The 11,624-nt window shown below is 47.9% G+C and overlaps 1 pseudogene; it reads left to right on the top strand.

Annotated features, from left to right (window-relative positions):
• The first annotated feature begins 7,832 nt into the window (after positions 1–7,832).
• On the top strand, positions 7,833–8,679 carry LOC142422439 (myosin regulatory light chain 12B pseudogene; annotated as a pseudogene).
• Positions 8,680–11,624: the final 2,945 nt, after the last annotated feature.

Here is an 11,624-nt window from a genome sequence, read left to right as displayed (position 1 = left end):
AGTGGATGGGCCATTTCTTGCAATCCCTGCAGTGATTGTGAAATATATGCTCTCACAGGAGCATAAGACATCACAGGATGTCCCGAGTCTGGACAGGGTAGGGAAAGCAGCTTTCTGATTCACCCTTGTAAGTGGAACAGTCAGGATGTTTAAAGAACTCCTTAAATAAGGTCAACACAGAGCATTTCGGAAAGGACACCAGGTCATTCCATATTCTTCAGGCTGGGAAACAAAAATCCCACTCAAAGGAAATCAGTTGTATGACTCAGGGCTGGAGCTATGCACTGGCCCTGTCTTATTTGCTTCCTGTCTCAGGATGCAGGCAGGCTGGGGGCGACACCTTGAGCAGAGGGCAATTCAGGTTTTTCCTTCCTGGAAACCCAAGCAAATGGGTTTTGCTGGATCTGTTTGGCTTTCTGCCCTGAATGAAGGGAATCATTACACCCAACCATTGACTCAATCCCAGCTCACAGAGACTGTACATCTTTACGGAAGCAGACAGCCTCATCTTTCTCCTACCAAGGGGCTAGTGGGTTTGAACTGAGAGCCTTGCAGTTAGCAACCCAATGCTTAACCCACTGTGCCAACAGGCACTTCAACTCATCACGAACAGCTCCAGAACCATTGTCATCAAGTCAGTTACAACTCAAAGCAACCCAGTGGGATAGAGTAGAATTGTTCCATAGGGTTTCCGAGTATATTCATCTTTACGGGAGCACAAAACTTCACCTTTCTCCTATGGAGCAGCTGGTGGGTTAGAACTACTGACCTTGAGGTTAGCAGTTCACGGCTTAATCCACAGCATTTCCAGGGCTTCATAACTAATCCCTAGAGCTGGGAAAATGAAGTCCATTGGTGGTCGGAAACCAGCAGGGGAAGCTTGGGCAGGGTTGAGCCTCTTCACACTGAGAAAGCAGTGAATTGAGCAAAGGAACTTACTTGCAGAGTGTGTGATGCAGGGTTCTCTAGAGAAGCAAAATCAGTGGCATTTGTGTGTGTGTGTGTGTGTTTGTATATAGATAGAGACTTATATCAAGAAGCAACTTGATGCAGTTGTAGAAGTAGGTAAGTCCAGTCTGGTTCAAGTCAGGCTTCTCCTGACTCACGGAAGCTGATGAAGAGGAAGCAGAATAAGCAAGCAGAAGTGGCAGTGGGGCTGGTGGAAGCAGAGATCAATGGATCCCAAACTGGCTGAAGGAATCCACTATTGGTAGTCTGCTGACAGCTCCTGGAATTGGCAACCGTCACCACGGGAGACTGAGGAATCAGACACAAGAGCCAGCTGTAGCAGAAGGCCAAGGATAGAAGAGGATTCAACTCTGCTGTCTTTTTCTTATAAAAAGGCCACACCTCCCCCTCCCCCGAAAAGAATTTGTTCCAAAGGACGACATTGACTCTGCAGCTCCGGGAGATGAACATATCTGATCAGAGCACACAGGAGAAGATGAAGGGGCAGGAGGAGAGAGTGGAGCACAGCCTGGCCCACCAGGCCGTGATGATGATGTTCCTGAGTAGAGCAGCCAGCCCACAGAGAGAACAACATGGCTGGTCCCACTATGAGAAATGATGCCCCTCAGTGACTAAGGGCGATACAGGGGACAGCACCGGAGACACAGTGTGGGAATTGCACCTGACCTGATCCCACCACACCGAGGCAAATCACTGGGGGAGTGCAGCGGAACAGCAAGGGAATGGAGTGGCAAGGTCCCCAGGGAATGCTCAAAGTGGACTTTGGGGCCAGGGCGTGGTGCCCCAAGAGACTGGACTGGAAAACACTCCTAAGGGCCAGCAAACGATCCCTGAACTAACTACAAGCTTTTCTCTTGTGAACTGTTTTGTTCTGTTCTTTGTCAGTGGTTTGTTTTTGTTGTTTTGTTGTCTGGTTGTATACTGTTGCTTTGTTTTCCTCTGTCTTGTTTTCGTGCATGTTAGTGACTCCACAGGTCTGTCTCAATAGGACAGGCTGGATGAACTATCTGGAGGAAAAACAATGGGACCGACAGTTCCGGGGGGACTTGGGGTGGGGGTGGGGTAGTGGGGGTAAGGAAGTGGTGTTAACAAACCCAGGGACAAGGGAAAAACATGGGACCCCAAATGGTAGAGAAGGGGGAGTGGCAGGCCTGGTGGGAAATGATCAAGGGTAAGGTTGCTTAGAGAAGAGGTATACACTAGCCCAGGTGGCGATGAAGCATGGTAGTAGGACAGGAGGAAAGTCAAGGGAGATGGAGGAAAGAGCTAGGAGTCAAAGGGCATTCATGGAGGTCTAGACAAAGACATGTACATGCAAATATATATAGGAGGATGGGGAAATAGATCTATGTGTCTATATTTATAGGTCAAGTATTAAGGTGGTGGAAGGACCTTGGGCCTCTACTCAAACACTCCCTCAATGCATGAATACCTTCTTTTATTAAATTGGAACTCTATGATGCTCACTCTCCCAACACAACGGCTGGAGCCAAAGTGGGTGAACAAGTAAATGTGGTGAAGAAAGCTGATGGTGCCCGGCTATCAAAAGAGATAGTGACTGGGGTCTTAAAGGCTTGAACATAAAGAAGCGGCCATCTAGCTCAGAAGCAACAAAGCCACATGGAAGAACACACCAGCCTGTGTGATCGAGTGGTCCCGAAGGGATCAGTTACCAGGCATCAAAGAACAAAAAATCATATCATTGACTGCACACCTCCATGATAGGATCGCTGAAGACAAATGGGTGCATAAGCAAATGTGGTGAAGAAAGCTGATGGTGCCCGGCTATCAAAAGAGATAGTGTCTGGGGTCTTAAAGGCTTGAAGGTGAACAAGCGGCCATCTAGCTCAGAAGCAAAAAAGCCCACATGGAAGAAGCACACCGGCCAGTGCGATCACGAGGTGCCAAGGGACCAGGTATAAGGCATCATGCAAAAAAAAAAACAAACAACAACGATATAAGTGTGTGTATGTATGTGTATATATGTGTATATGTATATGTATATATATACCATATTAAATGAAGGGGGAAGTGCAGAGTGGAGACCCAAGGCCCAAGTGTCGGCCAATGGAGATCCCCTCATAGAGGGGTTTAGGAGAGGAGATGGGTTAATTAGGGTGCGAGGTAGTACCGATGAAGAACACAGCTTTCCCCCAGATCCTGGATGCTTCCTCCCCCCAACTACCATGATCCGAATTCTACCTTGCAGGGCTGGATAGGGCAGAGGCTGTACACTGATACATATGAGGGCTGGAGGTACAGGGAATCCAGGGTGGATGATACCTTCAGGACCAAGGGTGTGAGGGACGATGCTGGGAGAGTGGAGGGTGAGTGGGTTGGAAAGGGGGAACTGATTACAAGGATCCACATGTGACCTCTTCCCTGGGAGAGGGACAGCAGAGAAGGGGGGAAGGGAGACTCCGGATAGGGCAAGATATGACAAAATAACGATGTATAAATTACCAAGGGCACAGGAGGGAGGGGGGAAAGGGGAGGGGGGGGGGGGGGAAAGAGGACCTGATGCAAGGGGTTTAAGTGGAGAGCAAATGCCTTGAGAATGATTGGGGCAGGGAATGTATGGATGTGCTTTATACAATTGATGTATGTATATGTATGAACTGTGATAAGAATTGTATGAGCCCCAATAAATTGTTAAAATAAAAAAAAAGGCCACACCTCCAAGAAGAGGTCATCAGGCTGCAATTTGGTTGATAGGCTGAGCTCCATCCCTACCCTTACCCAGGAGTGTCTAGTTGACATAATCCCTGCCCATCACACAGAGGTAGAGGAGGAAAGAGGGCATCTTGTGATTGTTCCATTACAATCTATCTTATACGTCCCTGGGTGGTGCCAGCCCAAAGGTTATAGTTCCCAGGTTGCCTACAGGTACCTGGGAAGATGTGGGGGGAAGGCCAGCCCCCACAATTAATCACGGGTTGGATAGGCACAATTGTATGGTTAACATATATAAAGATTATAGTAAAGTCCTAGAGAGCATGAGAAATAAAAGAGAAATTGAAATAATGGAGTTAGACACATTTCATGGTAGCATGCTCACCTCAGCCCCGCTTGGTGGTCTAAGTGGAGAGAGGAGTAGGGGAAGAAGGTCAAGTGGAAAGGAAACAGGGGAGTGAGGACGGGAGAAGAGACGGGGAACCGATGAGAGGCCAAGAGGGGAGCCCGAGAGAGCTCTTTATTGCTAACCCAGGCCTATATAACTTTGGGGGGAGTGCAAGCCTCCTAATTACAGGTAAAGACATACGTCACAGGAAGGGGTTGCATTTTAGGTTATACGGCAATGGGAGGGGGACAATCTAGGGATATATATGCAATAGGAAGAAGAGGGATTGGGGGTATACATGTGACAAGAAAGGCAGATCCTAGAATCAGGATGGCAGCTTAACTTTGAATGTCACTGAGAAGGTTTGATCTGTTCTCTGGATCTCCATAGAAACTATTATCAGTAGGGTGTAAACCCCACCTACAGGGATCAAACTAATGGCCGCAAGCCTTTAGGGAGAAGTAGCCCACTGTCCTGAACAGCAGCTAGCAGAGCTTACCTGTGGTGGGACCAGACAGTTGTCTGGAAACTGACTGCCTTCAGGGAGGCAGCTTGGCAATCATTTACAATTAGCTGCAAGCAATGTCCCAGGTCTAATATATATTTGGGGGAGACGACTTGGGAGAAATATTTTTGTTTCCCACAGGAAGAGAGATTTGGCAAATCTGAAAAATCAACGTTGGAAACCCTGTGGAGCGAGGTTACACTCTGGCCCACACAAGCTTCACCCTACGTCGGAACCAACTCAATGGCAACTGTGTGTGTGTTTTATACCACGGCTCATTGCTCAGTGCATTGCACCGGGCGCCTTTTGAGTTGCTGCGCTGCCGGAGCTCGGCCACAGGTGTTTCAAACACCAGCAGGGCTACTCAGGGTGGGTGGGTTTCAGAGGAGCTTCTAGACGAAGAGCAGGAGGAAAAGCTTGGCGATCTCTTTGATCTTCTGAAGACGAGCCAAGGAAAACATAGTTTGCCATAGTGCTGGAGCATTGGAAGGCATGGGGAGACTCTAGCCTTCCCACAAGGGTGATGGTAGCGCAGGGCTGAGTGAACATTTGCTGTTATACAGAGTTGCCAAGAATCGGAGCTGACTGGGCAGCTACTAACAAACCACAACAATGTGTGTTACATGCGATGCTGTCCGTCAGTCAGCAGCCTTGGGGGCGTTGTGGTTACACTTGGGACTGTGAACTGCCCGAAGCCACCGGCCAACTGCACAGGTAAGAGGTGAGGGTCTACCGTCCTAAAGTGTTGCGGTCTCAGCAACTCACAGGGACAGTTCTATCCTGTTCTGTTGGGTCACTATGAGTCAGCTTCTTTTCGACGGCTGTGAGGTTTGTTTGTTTGTTTGTTTGTTTGTTTGTTTGTTTAGGTTTGGTTCTTTTTGATTTGCCAATCACCCAGGATTCCATGCACATTAATTATAAAGTAAGCAACTGGATGGGCTTTGGGGGATGTGGGATCAGGGATTCAGGCACACGTGATATCCATGGGGCTTCAGAAAGACAGCAAAATCCCTAGAAAAGATGATGGGATTTTCCCATGCGCTTTTTTGAAGTCCCTTTGGAAGTGAAAGACGCCGTACCTGGGATCTTTAGGTGAAGCCCGATGGGTGGCTGGCAGCTCTGGACTGTGATTTATACCTGCAGACAAAGGAACCGGCTGCTGTACTCCCACAGTCTTTGGCTACTGGCCCCAAAGAAGGAACTTTAAATTCCCAGACTTTACCAGTTCTCCAGACAGTCTCTGAGGCTCCTGAACGCAAGGGCAGTCCTCTGAAGGTGGCAATGTGCTCCCAGGAGATGGGTGCACACAGTTAAGTCAAAGGTGAGCCTTCCACGGGTCCGCTGGAGACCCAATACCGAGACCATCTGGCAAGGGCAGGCCCAGTGGCACTTGAAGAGAGAAGCTGCCAGAAGCTCCCCTGCACGAAGGAAGCTGCAGGTATGACACAGGGAACATCCACCCCCAGCCTGGAAGCAGAACACAGTGTGCTACTGACGGTGGCAGCCAAGGGTTAGGGAAACAGCGGGGGTCCTTTTGCAGTCCCCGTCTTCCCCACCTAGACTCGCCCACTCTGAGCCGAGCTGACAGCTGTGCACGGCTCCGGGGTGCCAGTCTCCAGCCCACTGCTGCCTGCAGACCTCATCGGACGCTGCTCCAGCTCTGCCTCTCTAGCACCGACTCTGAGCCCTGCCTGGGCGCTGGCCAAGGACAGAACAGTGTGACTCAGTCTACTACTAGTCACCTTCCCAGGGTCACAGACCCAGTGCTGCAGGCTGCCGGGCTCTCTGCTTCTCTTTAAGGGACGGTGACTCTGCTTTAGACCCACATCCTGCTTTTTCCTTTGCATGGTGAATTGGATGAAGGTTTCTAGATCAGGTCAGTTTTCCATTCAACAACCCATTCATGTTTTGTTTCGTGTCATTGATTGCGATCCCCACAATGTGGCCTCACATGTTACCCCACTTCCGCCCTGTGTTTTCTGTTTCCATGCCGCCTTCTTTCCTAGCCTTTCTGCATGCTGTCCTTGGGTGGCCACTACTCAGGAGCCCTGGTGTGGCCGTGGGTTACCCATCGGGCTACAAAGTCAGTAGCTCGAGCCCACCAGCTGGTCCATGGGAGAAAGATGAGACTCCCTGATCCTCCTGTAAAGATTTGACACCAAGAAGGCAATTCTACTCTGTCCTATAGGGTTGCGTGAATCAGAATTGACTTGATGGTAGTGGGATTGTTTTTGATTTTGTAAATGTGACCCTTTTGATCTCAAGTGATTCATTATTCTGAGGTGTGCATGCTTCTCTGGTGTTATTTTTCTCCTTATAGACCTGTCCATTGTTAGACTGAGAATTGAGCCTTAGGCTTGAATTCATTTCTAGGCCTAAGTGGTCGCTGACCAAGGTCATAGCCTCAGGGGTTCCACCACTAACCACTAAGCCTGGTCTTGTTTAGGATTTTGAGTTTCGCTTTACATTTTTCTCCCACTGTCTCTGAGACCTTCTAAATCATCTGTTCTCAACCCGTGGGTCGAGACCCCCTTTGGGGGGGGTCTAATGACCCTTTCACAGGGGTTGCCCAATTCATAACAGTAGTAAAATTATAGCTATGAAGTAGCAACTAAAATAATTCTATGGTTGGAGGGTCACCACAACATGAGGAACTGTATGAAAGGGTCGCGGCATCAGGAAGGTTGAGAACCACTGTTCTAAGTGATTCAGGGTTCAGAGCAGTTGGTGATCGTAGCCAGGCACCATCTAGTTTTTCTGGTCTCGGGGCCATGGAGACGAATGTTCACGTGGTCCATGAGTCGACTGAACTCAGTGTTGCACGTATCTTTGACTTTCCTCCTGCTTCTTTCCTCCGGACGTGGAGAGACCAATAGTTACATTACGATGCTGCCCCCCAGGTTTAAGGCTCCCGAGTCATCACCCCGAAGGGCAATAGAGGAGTAGAAAGGTCCAGCTCTCGTGTCTTGAGTCAAGTGTTAAAAACAAAATTCACATTAAGCCAATCATAGAAATGGATTGGATTTTATTGAAAAGATGAATTCCAAATCAGGACCTTTCAACTAGAGAGCGAAAATGCTCTGATGGCGAGAGAGCCTCAGAGCACTCTTATACCACGGGGGAGTCAGAACAGGCTGATCGGCGTGTGGCCGGGGAGAACTTCATACAGCATCGTCTTGAAGATGGCTAAACTAATTATTGATTTACCCTAAAACCTAGCTTCCGCTCAGGCTTCAGAATATAGTTCCTGAAAGTGACTGACTTCTTTGAAAGAGCACCATGCGAACCAGCCGCGCCCCGGTCCAACCCGCCGCCGTCGCTGCTCGCTCTGCTCCAGGCGTCCCCGTCGCGCGTCCGGCTTTGAACTACCCAAACAGCCACCATGTCGAGCAAAAAGGCAAAGACCAAGACCACCAAGAAGCGCCCTCAGCGCGCAACATCCAATGTGTTTGCCATGTTCGACCAGTCACAGATTCAGGAGTTCAAAGAGGCCTTCAACGTGATCGACCAGAATCGAGATGGCTTCATCGACAAGGAAGATTTGCATGACATGCTTGCTTCTCTTGGGAAGAATCCAACCGACGCCTACCTGGACGCCATGATGAACGAGGCTCCGGGCCCCATCAATTTCACCATGTTCCTGACGATGTTTGGGGAGAAGCTGAACGGGACCGATCCGGAATATGTCATCAGAAATGCTTTTGCCTGCTTCTATGAAGAAGCAACAGGCACCATTCAGGAAGATTACCCGAGAGAGCTTCTGACGACCATGGGAGATCGCTTCACGGATAAGGAAGTGGATGAGCTGTACTGAGAAGCACCCATTGACAAAAAGGGGAACTTCAATTACATGGAGTTCACGCGCATCCTTAAGCACTGAGCGAAAGACAAGGATGACTGAAGGAACTTGAGCTCAAACCTTCCACTTACCTTGTCTTACTCTTCGATTTCCACGACGCCTTCCCCAGCACCCCGCTCTCATAGAACCTGTTGCATGCACTTAGCTCCACAGCTTTACCTGTTTGGGGGTGTATTTATTCCAGGCCTCTGCCACTTAGCACCTGCATATTGAGTCTGGGAGTGGGGACAAGATTGTAAATTGTATTGAAAAAGAGATTATGAATAAAAATCAACAAATGTGAAATCCCCCCCCCCCCCAAAAAAAAAGAAAGAGCACCATGCCCAGGGCAAGACAGTCTTAGCCACTTATCTGGACCACGGTACAAATCAAAAGTGACTATTTAGCTTTCAGGCTCAAGATTCAGAAGGATACCTGAGCATAATGACCTAGGGGTGCTTTCTCATCTACCTTGGAACCAGAAATCTGGTTTCCAGGAGAATTGAAAGTTTCTCATAACATGACCACTCCACCCCCCAGGGATAATTGGAATCCCAAGGGACCAGGCAGAGGTTTGAAGCCAACATGGCTCCCCAGCTCTGCCCCTTACCCGGCCCTGTCCTGCTTGGCCCCAGGTTTGTTGTGAGTTGGCTCCAACTCGTGACAACCTTATAGACGGTAAAAGAAAGCAGTGCCTGGTCTTGCACCATCTGAACCAGACACAGAGAGACCAAGAGTTACACGGGAGATGGCTGCTCATGAGTTTTCAAGACCCCAGTCAATATTCACCCGTTAGATGTAGAACGCTGTCTTTTTGGACTAGGTTCACATCCTCCTGCCACTCTCTCACTGTGATCATGATGTAAGAGCCTGGTGCAGTGCTGGGGAAGGGTCGGGCTGCTAACTTCAAGGTTCAAACCCACCAGCTGCTCTGCAGGAGAAAGTTTGGGGCTATTTTCTCTCAGAAAGACATACAACCACAAGAACTCTATACAGGTCACTGTGAGTCGGAATCAACTCAATGGCAGTGAATTTAGATTTGGGGGTTTCCAATCTAGAGGGTTCATCTTCTGGCACTGTATTGGCCAATATCTGCGCTTCATAGGGTTTCATTGACTAATTTTTGAAAAAGATTTCCCCCCTACTCTAGCCTAATTTGGAAGCACTTTTCACCTGTCTAGTGTGGTGACCTGCTGGTATTTGAAATGTTGGTGGCATAGGTTCCAGTATCTGCAGAGCAGCACGCAAAGTACCACAAGTGGTCAGACAGGCGCTGGCTATCCTAAACGTTCTTCTGTAATCATTTCTTGCACCCAAATCCACGTTGCAGGATCTGTTTCTGGACATGTGATCAAGTATGCTGGTGTGATTGTTGGTCTAAGTCTCAGGCTATCAGTCCCCCTAAGAGGGTTGGAACTAGATTCTCAGGTCCTCCAAGAAGCTCATATTCTTGTGTGTGTGTGTGTGTGTGTGTGTGTGTGTGTGTGTGTGTGTTTTGACTCTTCCAGGACAAAGCTTTTTTTTTTTTAAACAATTTATTGGGGCTCATACAATTCTTATCACAGTTCATACATATACATACATCAATTGTATAAAGCACATCTGTACAGTCTTTGCCCTAATCATTTTTTTCTCCTCTTTTCTTTTTTTACATTTTATTAGGGACTCATACAACTCTTATCACAATCCATACATATACATACATCAATTGTATAAAGCACATCCATACATTCCCTGCCCCAATCATTCTCAAAGCAGGACAAAGCTCTTATTCGTACATCTTGGTCACCAGCTCTTTTATAATGTAGTGAATTGTTTAACATGGTCCCTCGAGCTATAATTTTTGTAACTCCCACCAAATGCCTCGGTAGACAATACTAATGTGAAGTCCTTGTGGCTCACTAAAGGGACTGGATAGTTTGAGTGTGCAAGACACAGGGTGGCCCAGAACTACCATATACTAATTACTTTAATGCCCTCTTTGCTTTTTGTTTTCCTTAAGTCTTAAAGCCACAGGGACTCCAGGACAGATGACCCCTTCAGGACCAGTGGTGAGAGTGGCGATACCGGGAGGGTGGAGGGAGGGTGGGGTGGAAAGGGGGAACCGATTACAAGGATCTCCATATAACCTCCTCCCTGGAGGACAGACAACAGAAAAGTGGGTGAAGGGAGACGTAGGACAGTGCATGATATGACAAAATAATAATTTATAAATTCTCAAGGGTTCATGAGCGAGGGGGGAGTGAGGATGGAGTGGGGGAAATGAGGAGCTGATACCAAGGGCTCAAACAGAAAGCAAATGTTCTGAGAATGATGATGTTAACAAATGTACAAATGTGCTTTTGTACACAATGGATGGATGTATGGATTGTGATAAGAGTTGTATGAGTCCCCAATAAAATGATGAAAAAAAAGAAAGAAAGAACTGGAAAAAAAATTTTAAGCCAATATTCCACCTAAAATTTATTTATTTTTTTGCTTGCTTTGTTTTGACATGCATTAATTTGGCTCTGGTGTGAATGAAAATGTATTGAAAGTTGTTCCCTATCACCAACACCCATTTTCGTATGTAAATAGTGTCTAGTCACTTAAGAGTTTGATCTGTACAAGTCAACAGTTTATGCGTTACAGTTTCTAGCTCCCCTATACGTGTATAATGTCCTAAGTTGGTCAGTTTTGCCCTCCGGCTGGGCTTCAACTGACCCTCCCAGAGGCAGAAATGGGAATCTCATGGCTATCAAGGAAGCTGAGGCTGCAGGGAAGCACACCCTCTGGACGTGGGGTTTCTGAGTTGAGAGTCTCCTGACTTCAGTAAAAAGACAGTTGTGACATGAGAGACCACAAGAGATGGCGGCAGCAGGGGCAGGAGACTGGCATAAGACACTACAGCTGTGAATGCACATTTGATGGACATTTGTTGGCGGGCCACGGCAATAAGAGAACCACAAGTCATAGTTCTGCAGTGCAATGCGTCACTTCTACAGGGTCCTTTTTGCCTTGGTCTTGCAACTCCCACCAAATGATTGACTCAAGCTATCCAAGTAAGATCCTTGTGGTCCACGAAGGGGGTTACACAGCTTCCTAAAAGTGCCATAAGGTACAGGGCACCAATGTGGGAGGCAGGGATATGCAAATAGGGTGTGTGGAGCCTAACAAGTGTATTGGTTAGTTTTTCCAAGCAACTAGGCTTGTTGTGAGCCTCCCTGCAGGAAGAAAAGGGAGACTTCGCTTCTTCCAAAGAAGAAGAGCTG

The sequence above is a fragment of the Tenrec ecaudatus genome, chromosome 12 (genome assembly GCF_050624435.1).
Source record: "Tenrec ecaudatus isolate mTenEca1 chromosome 12, mTenEca1.hap1, whole genome shotgun sequence".
Classification (NCBI taxonomy): domain Eukaryota; kingdom Metazoa; phylum Chordata; class Mammalia; order Afrosoricida; family Tenrecidae; genus Tenrec; species Tenrec ecaudatus.
This window is presented reverse-complemented; position numbering and strand designations above follow the sequence as displayed.